This window comes from Paramisgurnus dabryanus, chromosome 1 (assembly GCF_030506205.2).
Source record: "Paramisgurnus dabryanus chromosome 1, PD_genome_1.1, whole genome shotgun sequence".
NCBI lineage: Eukaryota > Metazoa > Chordata > Actinopteri > Cypriniformes > Cobitidae > Paramisgurnus > Paramisgurnus dabryanus.
The window spans coordinates 71,635,002-71,653,303 of record NC_133337.1 but is presented as its reverse complement, the minus strand read 5'-3'; the positions used below and the strand labels follow the sequence as shown (position 1 = coordinate 71,653,303).

Here is an 18,302-nt window from a genome sequence, read left to right as displayed (position 1 = left end):
GCGTAACACATCAGCAGCGTTGTACATCAGCAGCGTCACTGTGCACGCTGTTTTTATTACCTTTCTGGAAATGGACAGTATACCGTACAAACATTTTCAAAGATCTGTAGCTAAAATTGTAAAGCTTAATTTTACACAGTAACATTAAATCAATGTAATGGTTGAAATGCTTTAGCTACGATTTGATCTAAGGCTATTTACTGGTTATTTATTTTGTTTGTTATCAGAAAAAAAACGGCTCCAGAGGGACTCGATTGTTATTGAATCTATGTGGAGGTCTACCCGAAGTTAAGTTTGGGCCATAAAAGTGATTTGTTTATGTTGTTGCCACTGAAACCATCTATATTAACACACAAACGTACAACTACCATCTCCTTACATACAAAACTCTGACGTTATACTCAACATTTCTTAATAAACTTATAAAAATCACAATAGGGATAGTTCACTGAAAAATTAAAACTGTAATCATTTGCTCACCCAAAGATTGTTCCAAACCTGTATAATTTATAACAGTCAGTAACTGAACAAATACATTTGATAAAGTTTGAAACATCTTGATGGTAAGTAAATGAGTTTCCATTTTTGGGTGAGCTATGCCTTTAAATCTTCTCTTTTGCCCAACGACCTCCATCTCTGTCTGTGGCAAGCTGCAACCATGTCTTAACCCAGTGCTCAATCTCTTGGTCTGTAGCAGATAGTTGCTGTTAATCTGTTTCTTAACTTCGGGTAGACCTCCACATAGATTCAATAACAACCGAGTCTCTCTGGAGCAGTTTTTTTCTGATAACAAACAAAATAAACTAGATATGCAATTCCCAAGGAATTACCAGTGCATGAAAATGCAAAAAGTTGATTGACAGAAATGTAAAAGAAATTTAGTCTAGTAGTTTACCTGGCTGTTGACATGTTTTAGTGTGAAGCTAGCATGATTTAAGAAAGTTATCATGATGAAATGTGATGCTAGCATGATTAGCATGATTCAGCATGACATTAGCATGATGCTAGCATGAGTAGCATGAAGCTAACATGAAGCTAACATGATTAGCATGAAGCTAGCATGATGTTAGCATGATTAGCATGAAGATAGCATGATGCTAACATGAGTAGCATGAAGCTAGCATGATGCTAGCATGATTAACATGAAGCTAGCATGATTAGCATGATGCTAGCATGATTAACATGAAGCTAGCATGATGTTAGCATGATTAGCATGAAGCTAACATGATGTTAGCATGAATAGCATGAAGCTAGCATAATGCTAGCATGATTAGCATGAAGCTAGCATGATGCTAGCATGATTAGCATGATTCTAGCATGATTAGCATGATAAGAATGAAGCTAGCATGAAGCTAGCATGATTAGCATGATGCTAACATGATTAGCATGAAGCTAGCATGATGTTAGCATGATTAGCATGAAGCTAGCATGATGCTAGTATGATTAGCATGATGCTAGCATGATGTTAGCATAATTGCCATGAAGTTAGCATGAAATTAGCATGATCCTAGCATTATTAGCATGATGTTAACATGATTAACATGATGTTAGCATGATTAGCATGAAGCTAACAGGATTTAACGTGAAGCTAACAAGATTTAACATGAAGTTAGCATGATTTAGCATTAAGTTAGCAAGATTTATTATGAATTAGCATAAAGCTAGCATAAAACTAGCACTAAGCTAGTATGACTTAGCATGAAGCTAGCATGAAGCTAACATTACCCAAAGACCCAACCCCCATGTCTCTATGATGTTCGGATCCAGAGATGTAAGGCTTTGTTTATTATGTTGCTAGGCTGCTCATATTTGGTTGCTAGGGGCGTGGCTTAATACCTCAATAAGGATGGTGAGAGACTGATTGGATGCCTGAGTAAAATGAGCCCACCCCCATGTCTCTATGACACTGTGCTGCAAAGATATCTATCTGAGCATTTTATAATGGCAGTCTATGGGAAATGTTGCTAGGGTGCCCAAAATGGTTGCTAGTGGCGTTGCTTAATAGCTGAATAAGGATCCTAAGGGACTGATTGGATGCCTGAGTAAAATGAGCCCACCCCCATGTCTCTAGGACACTGCATTGCAAAGATATCCCATCTGGGACGTTTTTGTTTCCTTTAATGGGCATGATTCCTGCCCCATTATAAGTCTATGGGGATATTTGGGGGCCTCTTACACCCCAGGGGTACAACTTACACCCCATTGTGAGGTATGTTCTTACAGAGCCTGCCAGCCTCTTCAAATGTGGCAAGTCACAAGTTTCTGTGAAATCCTAGGTCTGAGCTACGACTTGTCAAAGTTTGTCGCAATGTTAAGTCTATGGGATTTTTCGGCTGCTTTTTCGCCCCTGGGGCGAAGACCGTACCCCCGATCGCTTATGAAAGTCATAGCACACTATTCCCGGATAGTCCGCACGTTTGAGAGTTTAAATGAAGTTTCTAAGTTAAACGGTTCGAGCTGTATTAATTGCGGAAATTTGGTTGGAATAATAATAATAATAATAATAACTAGATAGAAAAGTTTGGAGACAAACTTTATGTTGGCTTGACAAAGCCTGGCCTGAACGTTTAAAACAGATTGAGAGAAAATTGATAGAAGTTTAGTTTAGTAGTCTACCTGGCTGTTAACATGTTTTAGTCTGAAGCAATCATGATTTAACAAAGTTAACATGATTAAACATGACGCCAGCATGATTTACATGAAATTATCCTGATTTAGCATGAAGCTAGCATGATTTAACTTGAAGCTAGCATGATTTAACATGAAGCCAGCATGATTTAGCATTAAGTTAGCATGATGCTAGCCTGAAGCTAACATGATTAAAGACCCAACCCCCATGTCTCTATGATGTTCTGATGCAGAGATATAAGGCTTTATTTATTACGTTGCTAGGGTACTGTATTTGGTTGCTAGGGAGAAAATTGGCATTCAGTAGTGATTACACGTCGAGTCACAAGTAAAACGGTCCAACCCCTGTGTCTTTTCTTATTGCATATTTAAGAAACGTCTCTGCTGTGTCCTGCTGACAGGTGCGTTAGGCATGTGCAGCAGGTGACGCCAATTATGGGTTCTCTGAAGGTTAGACCGTCTCATTTCAGTTCTCTTCGCGAACTTCTGAGGCTGCCACCTTTACTCACCTTTTAAGGTCGCATGCTTATAAGGTTGCAGCCCTTGAATTGGGACACAGCTTATGACACTGTGCTGTAAAGATATCCATCTAGCCATTTTTAAATGGCAGTCTATGGGATCATTGCTAGGGTACTTTCTTTGGTTGCTAGGGAGTAGCTTGGCAGTGCCCAATAATGATACTCCATAGGCTGCTTGCCAGTTTGAGTGACATAAATCAGCCCCCATGTCTCTATGACATTCGTATTTGAAAATATAACTGTTTGGATTCTGGTTGCTAGGGTGCTCAACAATGGTTGCTAGGGCATGGATAGGAAGTAGTGAAAGTGACACTTCTATTAAAAAAAAAAATTTTAAAAGAAAATCAATTCAACTTGACGCACACACGCATACGCGCACGCACGCACGCGCGCACGCACGCACACACGCACACACGCACACACACACACACACACACACACTTATATTAAACTGTATTATATAAACATATATTGTTCACTGTGCCTTTCTTTGTAAATACATTTATGCTAATAAAACGTTTATTAATTATTATTATTATTATTATTACCGGTAATATTTGTAGTACTGTTGCCTAGTGATCATTATTTTGATTAATATTTTTTCCTTAAAACCAATAAGACAAAAGATCCCTAAACCTTTTGCTAATGAGCTCTAGATTCAATGGTTGTGGCTATGGATACAGCCAAAATCTCTTGAAGTCTCGGCGGTTGAGCGCTGTCTTCTCCATTCATAATAAAGGCGGAGGTCGTTGGCGGAGGTCGTTTCTCAATCCGACGGCTGCAGCCTCCAAAGGTCGGATTTGCAGGCTGCCTACGTCATCAAGCCTGTCTTATTTCAGAATATTAACAATTATAAAATTGACTATTATTTTTAGTAAATCGTGTGTTGTTGTAATATGCTTATGACTTGCGAATGTAATGCTCAGTTAACTGAAATAAACCAAGCTTGATGAAGTATGCAGCCTGCATATGCGACCTCCGGAGGCTGCAGCCTTCGGATTGAGAAACGGCGAGTATTTATGTTTTTTTTTCATATACCCAAACCTATCAACAATATTTCACGGGATTTAAGTCGTGACTGTATGCTGTCTAGCAGAATCGCTGTTTTTCAACTTAATCCTAACTAAATCTAACGCTAAACTCAACATCTCGCGAGATTTGGCCGCATCCGTAATGCGCCAGTCCGAACTTGATTCATCCGGTTTTTCGGTTGAGCCAGGTAAGTGCCTCAGGACTTTCGCTCCGTTATTTTTTGAGGTATTTTTCGACATAAATTCATAAAAGTTGTAAAAACAACGGTGAAATAAATTCACATGATTATTTTAGACAAAATGCGATTGTTAATTTAGATATCTGTATTGTTTTGCTATAGTTTAAACGATAAACTATATACTTCAAGTAACGTTAATTCCACACGAAATACAGGTCCTTTGCACGCGTGATTTAAATGTGAGCTGTTTTTTTGTCACAATTAGAGATGTACCACAAGTTAGAGTATATATTTACTTGTTTTAACGTTCATATAAAGTTTAGCGTTTATTGCCATGAGGGTTAGCATTTGTTTACACCGTCGTATTGAGGGCTCCAGCCAGCATCCACTGGTGCCAACATGCAGGGGTGACGAGATGGATCAGCTGTGTCTGTTTGTGAGACACTTAAAGTTTTGCTTAAGGGTGTTAGGGAACCCTGGGTCTTATAAACAAAATATACGTGTGTTTACAATGTACTTCTGATACTGGATACCATTAACTTAAAGTTACATGCTGCTATAGCAATTCTAATAATGTGCTAAGTTGTGTTTCCTTGCCTTTCCTCGTCACTACTTTGCCTTCAGATAGTTTGTTCTGTCCAGACACATGTGTGGCAAGTCATTTTTTGTCTTTGCATTTCATTTTTAGTTAGTAACGTCTCTCTTTCTTTTTGCTGTTCTACAGACAGGTCATTGCTTCAGCTGTGAGTATTTTTTTATGATAAATTATCTGTATACAGACTTGTAATATTTGATGTAGATATTAAGTGCTTATTTCTTGTTTTACATTTTATGTTCCCTAAACATCAGCCAACATCCAGTTTGTGGTGCTGCAGAACAAACCCCACTTTTTAGTGGATATATTCAAGCGAACCCAAAGGCTCTTTTAAGAGCCATCCACATTGCACAGGTAAGTCAATTTGTGTCATTTTGAATCAAGTAATTCCTTAGTAGTTTTTGTAACACCTGTCCATTTACAATTAATTTAGTAAATAACTGACTGCTTTACAAATATATTCCAATAACAGGGACATTTTACCCAAGGATTGTATTGTTTATTAGTGCTAAGTAGGGGTGTAATGGTACGCAAGATTTATCTTGGATTTTTTTTTAAGTCACGGTATTGAATTGGTTATGTACGGAGCCCTTTAGGGGACATGGTGGTGGATAATATTTGGGATGAGAGGGACATTTTTTTATAGCTTTTGCGTTCTCTCGCAAAACTTTTGCGTTCCCCCGAGAAACCTTTTGCGTCCCCCTGAGAAACTTTTTGCGTTCCCCCGAGAAACTTTTTGCGTTCGCTCGCAAAAAAGCCTAAGTTTCCGCGAGGACCCACAGCGCTTCACAGCGTCACCTGAGTCAGTTCATTAGGCAATGGCATCATTGATGTCAGCTGTTTGTAGATATGATATATAACTACTGTTATTAATGAATAACTATACCGTATTTCTTTGTATTTAAGTCCAAGTTCAACATAACACTCTATACGCACAACCGGCGCAACGTCATAGAATGTCTCTGAACAGGTTCACGCCCACTTTTGGGGGAAAACAAACTAGACCTCCCATTGACTTCCATACAAAATAGCGCAATAAAGCAATGTTCGTACACACCCGGCAGGCGTAAATAACTTAAGAAATCACTCAGATTAAACGTGTTGAGTATTTATCTGTCCACCCTGCCTGCCATAGAGCGCGAAAAATACATTAAAACATTTAATTTGGTCAATATAAAAACATGTCTCTTTATTCTAACAGCGTCAAATTTGTGTAACAATGCTTCCCATTGGCCAGAGGTGTCTTACCCGGACATTTACTCGTACCTCATCGAGTCAACAAGGAAGACAGTGAAAGATTTTACTTCATGTTTGAAAGTTACTTCGTATTTATATATTATGTCTTTTTATTTAGAGTACTGAGTGCACTTTTCCGTCCAGCCATACAACTAACTGGCTTAGCGATATTTCCAGCAATCACTGGATAGCGTTGTTACACAAATTTGACGCTGGGAGAATGAAAGGGACATGTTTTTATATTGACCAAATTAAATGTGTTAATGTTTCTTTCGTGCTCTATGGCAGGCAGGGTGGACAGATAATTACTCAACATGTTTAATCTGAGTGATTTCTTAAGTTATTTACGCCTGCCGGCTGTGTAAAAACGTTGCTTTGTTCCGCTATTTTGTATGGAAGTCAATGGGAAGTCTGGTCTGTTTTCCCCCAAAAAGGGACGGTGACGAAATTTACAGTCAAGTTCCCGGATGTGCCGGTAGTCCGTATAAACCGCTCCATTGTGAATGCATTGAGCTGTCTGAACCATTGCTGACGGGAGATAAAGTGTTTATCTGAACTAAAAACATGACCTGTTTCACAATGGAGCGGTTTACAGAGTGTTATTTTGAACTTGGATTTAAATACAAAGAAATATAATATAATTATTTAATAACAGTATAGCCAATACGCCATATGGTGTAGTGCTGGGTACACACAGCTATACGGCATACAGAGTACCCTTATTAGATGGCATGGGGTAGCCTATCCACCTCTAAATGTGAAATATTAAATATAATTTTTTATAATGATCTTAATGCTGAGAAGTCAAGCAGCATAAGTTAAGTGACAATACTAGTCCATTTTGGAGTGAACTAAGGCTATGCAAGACTAGTCTTACATGCCACTGTTTATTTTGAACTTGGACCTAAATACAAAGAAATACCGTATAATTCTTTAATAACAGTAGTTATATATCATATCTACAAACAGCTGGCATCAATGAACTGCCTCAGGTGAAGCGTCGTGGTTTCTCGCAAAAAACGTAGGCTCTTTTTGCAAGCGAACGCAAAAAGTTTCTCAGGGGGACGCAAAAGTTTTGCGAGAGAACGCAAAGTTTCTCGAGGGAACGCAAAAGTTTTGCGAGAGAACGCAAAAAGCTTCTCGGGAGAACGCAAAGGCTATTAATTTTTTTCCCCTCTCATCCTAAATATTGTCCACCACCATGTCCCCTAAAGGGCTCCGTAGTTATGTACCACCTCTGTATAAAAAATTATATTACTGCTCTACGTGTAACTGCATAGCAAGCAACATGATGATATACTTATTATACACTCATATTGAGATGAGTGAGTTGCATACATAGCCATCTTTTATCTTTTGCATGTTTCTTCTAACCTTTGCTTGTGTCGCCAATGTAAGCTGTGACAAAACTAACGAACCCACCCACAGCTTTTCTCTGTCCCGACAAGATTAACTGATCACATTGTGACGATGATATGATTGACGGGAGGTGCAGATGAAAAATGTGATCACACATTCAGTTATTCTCACTGTCACAGAAAGCGCGGGTCATGATTGTGTAGCAATGAAAGACGCACAACCTCTCAAGCACTTTTGAAAGAACAAAACAGTGCGTTGACATGCGTTTAACACACGCTTTTAGACACGACACGTAAACGGCCCCGTAAACGTTTACATCAATAATCAAATGAATATACAGCTAAGAAAATAATTTTTTTTTATGTTATATGTTTTACAGAAGACTTGCGCTGAATGCAGAGACTTCCGCCACTTAATATGTTCGTGTGGAAACACGAAAATTTACCTATGTTCCGCACTTAAAAGATTGCATTCGGCCAGCCCTGTACCAAAACGGTCATGTACAAATACACGTACCGTTAAACCCCTGGTGCTGCTAAGCTCATGAGCTCCTGGTGATGCGCGCATTATCTTTCTTTATACGCAGATATTTTAACTTTAACATCATCACCATTCAGCAGTTTAGGTAGAATTGCACATAAGCAATTCATAATAAACCTATTGCATGGCCTTTTATTCACTATCTTATAATACAGTAACGCATTCAGGAAGAAAGACGACAAAGAGCTGCAGGTGTAAAGTGTGTGTTTATTTGAAGAGAGTTCAGAAATTGTTTGCGATAAACAGCCCTAATGGAAATGACTAGTGAATGCTGTGTATGACTTGGGGGATAGCAGAAACACAAAAGGTTGATGACACTGTATTTTTTTGTATAACTTTAATCATACCTTGTCTGAACTTTAAACCAAAATTTGTCTTTTTGTTCTTCTTTTAGGACATTTTCTATTCGACGTCTTATTCATTATTGTAAGTAACACTGTCAGATATAACATATTTACAGTATCTTACAAAAGTATTTTACACCCCTCACATTTCATCAACCATTTTAGTATATCTTCTCAAGGAACAGTACTATAAAAATTTGGGTAGTCAAGTGCAACTTGTATAGTAGTACAGATTTACTGTTCTCTAAACATACAGCCATTATTGTCAGTATAGGCAACAAAAGCGAGTATACCCTAAGTGATTATAAATGTATATCATTTAACAATACAAAGCCTATTCATTATGTTCATGTTTTTATTTGCTAGACCGCACTCTACAAATTTGGTTATCTTGTATTAGAGCAGTTTAAAAACAACACATAAGTGCTGCTAACATTGCTTTACAGAAGGAACTGGAAGGTCAGATTATCAGTGCTCAAATTATATGTCACACACTACAGTAAGTCAGTGCATGGCTGTCATTCCACAAGGAAGCCTCTTTTGAAGCTGGCAAGAAACCCCACAAACATTTTGCTGAAGATAACCTAACCATGAATTACAGGAACCATATCCTGTTACATGTGTGGTGTTGGGCCATGCAAACCGAATTGTTGCAGTGTGTGGCATTTGGTCTGAGCACTGACAATCTGACCTTCTGCAACTTGTAATGCAGCAGGGCTCGACATTAAGGCTTGTCCGCTTGTCCGGGACAAGTGGATTTTTTGCAGGACAAGTGTAAGAGAAAATTAGTTGTCCGACTGGACAAGTTAAATTTCAATCAATGTTTTTCACGTTATGTGCCGTTAACGACAGAGCAGAACACGCAGCGCAAACACAGAGCGGAATATTGAACAGAGAGCGCAGCACGCCGACACACATGTTTACATGTTACTGTTATTGTTACTAAACAAGCTGTGTGTGCATTAAACCTGATCGCCGAACACGGAGGGGCGGGAGTCGCGGAGAGTTATGTTTCTTCAGGCTCCGGCGTGAATATAAATGACTTCACTGTGTGTCAAAAAAAGACGATTTAAGTCCGTATTTTTACTCTTCTAACGTTCGGTAAAACACATAATAGGCTTAAAATCTTGTTTAAGAATTATAACGAGAATCTCTCTTTCAGCGCGCTGCGCGACAGCTGATTTGAATCTGACAGAGTTTGTCACTGTACATTAAAAATCCCACACGAACATTACAGCGTAAATGCTAGGTTTAAGATTGATTTTATATATATCTATATATATATATATATATATATATATAACAGATAATCTAGATACATTTATTCTAATAAGTTTTTTAAAACATGGTAATGCTTTGCTTTAGTGTTTTAATGTCAGACAATCATTGAAAAATCATCTATTATTTTGCTTTAATTGCTAGTCCGGGTTTGGTTGAAGGCTACAGTTTGTCCGGTTAGAACAAGTATGTCTCACTCAAAGTATTCAAATCGTTGACTGTTCTTGAATGTAAGATACAACAGAGACGTCATTTCGTTTATAACTTATCTTTATATAAGTAAGAGCAACACAACACAGACCCGCACAGCTCGTGCAGTTTTTTACATACACACTGTATACTTCTTTCCTAGTGCATGACATACTCATACATACACCACCACTGACCTCTACTGGTCATTCTTAGTTATAACACCTAACATATAACATCCTTCCCCCCTTAACATGAAAACAACCACTGAAATAATTTCCAACATATAAAATATAGAAATGTATAATAAACAACATTAACATAACTTTATGACACAGCTCAACACCTTATGTTGAAATGTTTTCATGTGTTCATCTTTTTTAGTGTTATGATTTCACAAAGTCTTTGAGATATTCCGGTGCTTTTCTTTCTCTTACTGAACGTCGTACACATCCCGTTTGTGAACTCACAGGCTGCTTTGTCTGTCCAGTATCAACCAACTCTGGTTTCGTAACTATTGGTTCTGGGTCTATGGCATCAGAATGTACAGTTTCTACCAGCTCTAGCGGTTGATCCAGAATATCAGCTTGGGAAACAATTTCAGAACTTGAAACCTCTTCCTGTTGCCGACTGAACAACTGGTCGACATGACGACGTACCACTTGAGAATTTTCCAAACTCACTCTGTATGATACAGGTCCTGTGATCTCTGTAATTTCTCCCTGCACCCATTTTGGTCCATAACCAAAATTCCTGGTATACACGGCGTCTCCCACTTCAAAACATCTGGACTTAGCATGTTTATCATGATGCTCTTTCTGACTCTGTTGTTTTGTTTCAATTTTGTTGTTGAGATCAGGATGTATTCTGTCGAGTGTGCATCTCAACTTTCTGCCCATCATCAATTCTGCAGGTGATAAACCTGTTGTAGACTGAGGTGTTATTCGATAACTGAACAAGGCCCGATGTAACTTGGTCTCAATGGTTTCCCCTGAGCATTTTTTTAAAAGGTCCTTCAGAGTCTGTACAGCTCGCTCAGCCAAGCCATTTGATGACGGATGATACGGAGCAGCAGTCACATGTGTTATTCCGTTCCTGGACATGAATTCTTTACATGCCTCACTCATGAAACACTGAGCATTGTCTGACACCATGACTTCAGGAATGCCGTGCACACTGAAACTATTCCTCAGACACTCGAGAGTGACAGCTGTCGTTGCTGAATTCAGGGGGTATGCATCTATCCACTTAGAATGTGCATCTATTAAGATGAGAAACATTTTACCCATAAAGGGGCCAGCATAATCCATATGCACCCGTCTCCAGGGTTTCCTAGGCCACTCCCACGGATGAAGTGGTGCACATACAGGAGCTTTTCTCTGTTCCTGGCATATTTTGCAGCTTCGGACTTTAGATTCTATGTCCGCATCCAGGTTAGGCCACCACAGGTAGCTCCTCGCCAGGCCCTTCATCCTCGACATCCCTGGATGACACTGATGTAGTTGGTCTAACATCACTGCACGTCCTTTCTCAGGAATGATAAGGCGTGCTCCCCACAGTACACAACCATCTTGCACACTAAGCTCCTGCTGTCTTTTCTTATAAGGTGCAAAATCAGGTAAATCACTGTGATCAGGCCACCCTTTCAAAACATACTCACGAACTCTAGACAGTACAGGATCTCTGGCAGTCCAATACTTGATATTTTCTGATGTCGTGATTGAGCTCACCTCTTTTTCCAGCATGAAAACTTGCTCCTGCTTACTCAGTTTCTCATGGTTTTCTGGAAGGGGAAATCGGCTGAGAGCATCCGCATTTCCGTTGTCTTTTCCAGCTCTGTATGTAATCACATATTCATAAGCACCTAACAGCACGGCCCATCTCATTATGTGTTGCGAGGCCATTTGTGGCACCGATCTGAGCTCATTTAAGAGACTGATTAGAGGCTTATGATCTGTACAAATTACAAATTTGTGTCCATACAAGTACTTATGGAACCTTTTTACTCCAAACACTACAGCAAGTCCCTCTTTATCGAGCTGCGAGTAGTTTTTTTCAGCCTTTGAAAGTGTTCGTGAAACAAACCCTATGGGTCGTTCTGTTCCATCTGGCATCCGGTGTGCCAACACCGCTCCTATTCCAAACGGTGAAGCGTCACAGGCAAGTATCAGTTCTTTTTGTGCATCAAAGTGTACCAGAACTTGATTTGACTGCAGTAACTCTTTAGATTGCTGAAAAGCTGTCTCTTGTTCCGCTTTCCAACACCAGGGGACATCTTTCTTTAACAGTTGGTGCAGAGGTGCTAAAAGTGTTGAGAGATTTGGCAGAAAACGGTTATAATAATTCAACAGTCCCAGGTAAGCTTTAAGCTCTGTTACTGAAGTTGGTGTTGGTGCCTCTTTAACTGCCTGAACTTTTTCAGGGACAGGATGAATCCCTGTGGCATCCACTCTATGTCCAAGAAATGTGACTTCCTTTTCCATAAAGTTGCACTTTCCCCGTTTTAACCTCAGACCGGCCTCCTCCAGCCGATACAACACTTGGTCTAGCGTCCTCAAATGCTCCAAATCGTCCTTACCAGTAAGCAAAATATCGTCCAGGTATACCACAACTTTAGGAATGTCTTTTAGTACGGCTTCCATGGTCCTCTGGAAGATTGCTGGGCTTGAGCTGACACCAAAAGGTAATCTGGTGTAGGTAAACAGACCTTTGTGAGTATTTACTGTCACATACTGTTTTGACTCTTCATCCAAAACAATTTGCTGATATGCATGACTCATATCTAATTTGCTAAATTTGTCTCCTCCCGACAAAACTGCAAACATATCCTCCACTCTTGGAATGGGATACTGTTCCAGTGAAGACTCTCTGTTTATGGTCACTTTATAATCTCCACACAATCTCACTGAACCATCTGGTTTTAATACTGGCACTACTGGAGCTGCCCAGTCTGAAAATTTCACAGGCACTATTATGTTTTCCTTTATTAGGCGATCCAACTCGACTTCAACCTTTTCTTTCATTGCAAACGGCAACAACCTTGGCTTGAAAAAACGGGGTTTTGCCTCACTGGAAACATGAATCTTTGCCTTGGTTCCTTTTAGTGTTCCCAGTTCCTCTTTGAAAACTGTTTCATGTGCCTTCAGAATGTCTTGTAACCTCTCAGAACTATTTTCTATTTGGTTGATGTTCTCCCAGCTGAGTTTTAACTCTGTGAGCCATGCGCGTCCCAGCAGATTCGGTCCTGCTCCAGCCACCACGATTGCCGTTAGTTCTTTGGTAATACCTTTGTATTTTACTTTGACTTTTGTGGTACCCAGAATGTTCACTGGCTGTCCTGTGTAAGTTTTGAGGTTGACCTTGCTTATAATCAGAGGTAGTTTCTTTTTAGCATTCAATTTGGCATGTTCTGCTTGTGATAAAACTGTCACACTGCAACCTGTGTCAATCTCAAATTTCACTAAGCATTCATTTACGGACAACATTTGTGTTATAGGGGATACATGGGGTATATCTGACTCCATACTGTACATGGTGAATACTTCCTCTCCAGGCTCCTCTTCTTCTTGGTCTTGGAGATAATTTGCTCTTTTTTGCAATTTTCCTCTCCCCCATTTTGAATTTTTCTTACCCTTATCAACTTTAGAGTCACGAATTTTCATCCTACACACTCTTTTCAAATGTCCGATCTTGCCACAATTGTAACATTTTTCCCCTGCAAACTTACATTCCTTTGGTCCGTGGTTATTTCCACCACAACGGTAGCATGTTCCTGTACCACCTGACGTGCACTTTTCTCTTGCATCCATCTTGAAAACAGTGGTACTGTGCACGTGTCCTCTCTCTCTGTTCAAATCCGCCATATCCTTATTAGCCGCTTCAATAGCCTGTGCTTTTCGCAAAGCCGTCTCAAACGTCAGACCATCCTCCGCTAACAATCTCCGCTGTATGCTATCATCATTGACTCCGCACACTAACCGGTCTCTCAGCATGACAGTGAGCGTGTCGCCAAAGTTACAGTCTTGTGCTAGCTTCCTAAGCTCAGCCACATAATCCGCTATACTTTCATCCAAGCGCCTGTTCCGTGAATTAAATTTCCATCTCTGGACTATTTCACTAGGTCTCGGATTAAAGTGCTTAGTCAACAAACTCACCAGTTCGTCATAAGTCTTTGATCCTGGTTTCTCAGGACTCAGCAGATTCCTCATGATCGTGTATGTCTGTGCTCCAACACAACTCAGCAATATGGCACGTTTTTTTCCTGGCTCTTCCACATCATTTGCCACGAAGAAATGATTCAAAATCTCACAATATTCCTCCCACGACTGCGACTTACTATCAAACGGGGCCACGGCTCCCACCATGCCAGCCATTTTATCGTCCAGTCCTCTCACGTGGTAGCCGACAGCTAACAGCAAATATGGGGTTCCACTCCAAAATCCTGCCAATTCTCACACAGGAACGAATGTCAGTCCCAACTTCATCCTCGTCGCCATATGTTGTATCTTACATTCAAGAACAGAGACGTCATTTCGTTTATAACTTATCTTTATATAAGTAAGAGCAACACAACACAGACCCGCACAGCTCGTGCAGTTTTTTACATACACACTGTATACTTCTTTCCTAGTGCATGACATACTCATACATACACCACCACTGACCTCTACTGGTCATTCTTAGTTATAACACCTAACATATAACATTGACTTTATTAAATGTGCGTAGATGTGTGGTTAGTATAAAACCTCCTTTGATTTGAATCAATCCTGCTTATTTAAACTATAACTATTTACACTATTCAGCCGATCTCCTTTCCCGTTATCATTCACCTGCTCTATTCTCCGAAACTGCGCAGACTCTCTAGCGGAAAGTTTTGGAACAGTCCATTTCGCACGTAATAACAGGGGTGACCGGATTAGTCCATTTATTAAAGTTGACACTTTTCTACAATCATTGAAATGTGGGAAAAATAAAGAGAAAGGCAGCAGATATAGCATCATTCTTCAGAAAGAGTAGCAAGAAGCAGCCAAATGATTTGATTAAATTATTTGATTATGATTATTTGATTAAATAGTTTAAAAAAACATGAGGTTGAATTATGACTATAAATTGTATGTTAATCTCAATTAATTTTAATTCAAATTAAAGTATTGTAGCAATTGTATACATTATTCTTATTAACACACCTATAATACTTAAAAGTATTTTAAGGTTGGATGATAGAGATTTTATGTGCACCAGAGTAACTGCTGGCCCCTGCCTGGCCACCCCTATGAAAAATCCCTTGCTCCGCCACTGATTAGCAAAAACACAAAAAATACATTATATTATAAATCTTTACCCGGACAAGTGACTTTTGTTTATGGACAAGTGAAACACAAATTTACTTGTCCGAAGGACAAGTTGCTCAAAAAGTTAATGTCAAGCCCTGAATGCAGTGTTGGCAGCACTTATGTTTTTTTTAAGCCAGCTTCTGCAACTGACGTACAGCATGAGGACTACAACATCTATTATCATATAGTGTGTACTCACTTTTGATGTCAGCTATTTTGACAATAATGGCTGTAGGTTTAGTTATTTTCAGAGGATAGTAAATCTATTCTGCTATACAAGTAGCACATTGATTCTAAAATTTATCCAAATTTTATTTGTGTAGTGTTTTCTAGGGGTGGGAATTGTTTGGACCCTCATGAATTGATTCAGAATCAATTCTTAGGTCCCGGTTTAATTCAGAATCGATTCTTGATGTAGTAATTAGCATATTTGTGATGCCATCTCAAAACCAGAATAGTGTTGCACTTTTGCTACTAGTCTCTGAACTGTCATATACTGTACTTTAATGCAACTAAGTGATCAATAATGTAATTCTTATACATATATGTTCTGTTTCTGTTGTAAGACATTAAAGCCAGTAAAAAAGTAATTAAACATGACATATATTAATTCTATATATTAACTGGCATTAACCTTCACAAACTGACTAATGTTAAGCATATCATCATTATTTTGGCAATATTAATGTATTTATCTAATGCAGCGCAACCAGCGTCTTAGATAACAAGCTATGTGGTTATTTTTACAGAAGTATATTCATGTTCTAATATCTAAACAGTCAGCGAATGGTTTAAGGAAACGCTATTAGCACAGTCAGATAAGTCAGTAAATTGAATGTGCTGTTTCTCCCTGCAACTCACAGAACAGAGAAAAGGCAGAGGAAGATCATCACAAAGTGTATCTTGTTTTCTTGCAGTTTAGAAATAGGGCTGTCCTAGATGTATTTGTTTATTTCTTTCTCTACTGCTTGTGTAAGCTCCACTGTAGGTGCTCGTGGAGTGGGCACTCTTTCAAGTTGTCCGTGTGCAGCACCGCTCCCCCCGTTGAGTCACACTTTTTTTTGGTTCTGATAACGTCATGTTATTATTTTGTAAGAGAACATTTAAGAATCGATTCTTGACCTTAGTGAATCGATTCAGAATCTGCCACGTCCACATAGCGATGCATCGAATAATTTATTTTTTTGTCCCATCCCTAGTTTTGTCCCTTGGGAAGATAAACTAAAACAGTTGCAAATGTGAGGGGAGTACTCAATTTTGTGAGATAGTGTAACTAGAGCTGTCATGAAGTTTATATTTTACATGATAATATACAAGTAGTGATTTTTATTATTCATAACATATTTAGTAAAAATAGAAATAGAAAAACAGATAATATAGTAATGCATGTAATGTCCTGTTCCATTTTCAATAATTCATGTTCTCATTTACATTTACTGTGTATGTTGTAATGTTATGTTATATTATGTCTTTACAGTGTAACTAACTTGTTTTTTTTCTCTGTTTGTTGTTTGTTGTATGTTCTTGTCTTGTCTTTTCAATACCTTTTAAACTAAATTTCAAACCTTTACTTTGCTTAAATCTTCACCGCTGTTCCATTCTTTACTTTCACTTCATCAACTAATAAAATAACTGGCCATGCCCCCCCCAAAATGCTGCTGATCTGCTTGCTGCTTGCTTGCCTGCACCCCCAACGCACCCCAATGCAATCTACCAATGCAAACCTGACAAATGCATCTTGCTGCTTGCCTACGCATCTTTAAAAAAATGGCCAGACGTACAAAAACGCTGAAAACGTACAAAAACGCTGAAAACGTACAAAAACGCTGAAAACGTACAAAAACGCTTCTTGTGATTCTGAAAAACGCTTCTTGTGATTCTAAAAAATGCTTCTTGTGATTCTGAAAACCCCCTTCCTGTGATTCTGAAAACCCCCTTCCTGTGAACCTGAAAACCCCCTTCCTGTGAACCTGAAAACCCCCTTCCTGTGAACCTGAAAACCCCCTTCCCGTGAACCTGAAAATCTTCTTCCTGTGAATCTGAAAATCTTCTTCCTGTGAGCCTTACTGCCAAACCCAAGTGAACATTGACACCACTGAACTACAACTACTACAAGAGAAAAGGAGCTCCAAAACATCTCTTCCAGTACACCTTGCTGCCTGTTGTCTTCAAGAAGGACCACTGATTCAAGCTCAGCTTTTGAAGCCTACTGTTTAACGTTACATTAGTTACATTTTTTGTGGTAGAGTTTATCATACAGGTATATTTTATTTAAATAGATTTTATAAGCTATATACAATTAAATAGTCTTTCTGTTAGTCTTGTTAAAAAAAATTCTGTACAGTATACGTTAAAGTACATTTGGGTGACATTTTATTTATTATAAACATTACATTCGTGTTACTTATTACATTAGTCTGAATTATTAAATCTGTGTGAAGTATTACATAAGTTTGAGTTAATACACCTGTGTTAAGTTTTTCATTAGTCTTGAGTTATTTAATCTGTGTTAGTATTACATTAGTCTGAGTTATAACATCTGTGTAACATTAGTCTTAGTTGTTACACCTGTTTTTAGTATTACATTAGTCTTGAGTAATTAAATCTGTGTTAAGTATTACATAAGTTTGAGTTACTACATCTATGTTAAATATTACATTAGTCTCAGTTATTTAATCATATTACATTAGTCTGAGTTATAACATCTGTGTTACATTAGTCTAAGTTGTTACACCCGTTTTAAGTATTACATTAGTCTTGAGTTAATAATTCAGTGTTAAGTATTACATTAGTCTGAGTAATAACATCTGTTTTACATTAATCTGTGTTATTAAATCTGTGTTAAATATTACATTAGTCTCAGTTATTAAATCTGTGCTAGTATTAGATTTATAGCATTCGAGTTTACAGTTACATAAGTAATCTTTTCACATACTTGTGTGTCATATATTTAAGTTCCTTGAGTAATTGATTGCATAATAGACATTACCTGTGGCTGTAAGTTCATATATTTCAAAATTGATCTGTGTTTAAGCTTTACATCTGCTCAACCTAAGTTGCCTTGTATAT

At 38.5% G+C, this 18,302-nt stretch overlaps 1 long non-coding RNA gene across 1 annotated transcript; it reads left to right on the top strand.

Annotated features, from left to right (window-relative positions):
• Window positions 1–4,781: 4,781 nt before the first annotated feature.
• Window positions 4,782–17,146, top strand: LOC135734565 (uncharacterized). Its single transcript, XR_010527428.2, has 4 exons — window positions 4,782–5,099; window positions 5,206–5,305; window positions 8,481–8,512; window positions 17,009–17,146. It is a non-coding gene; the product is annotated as an uncharacterized lncRNA (long non-coding RNA).
• Window positions 17,147–18,302: the final 1,156 nt, after the last annotated feature.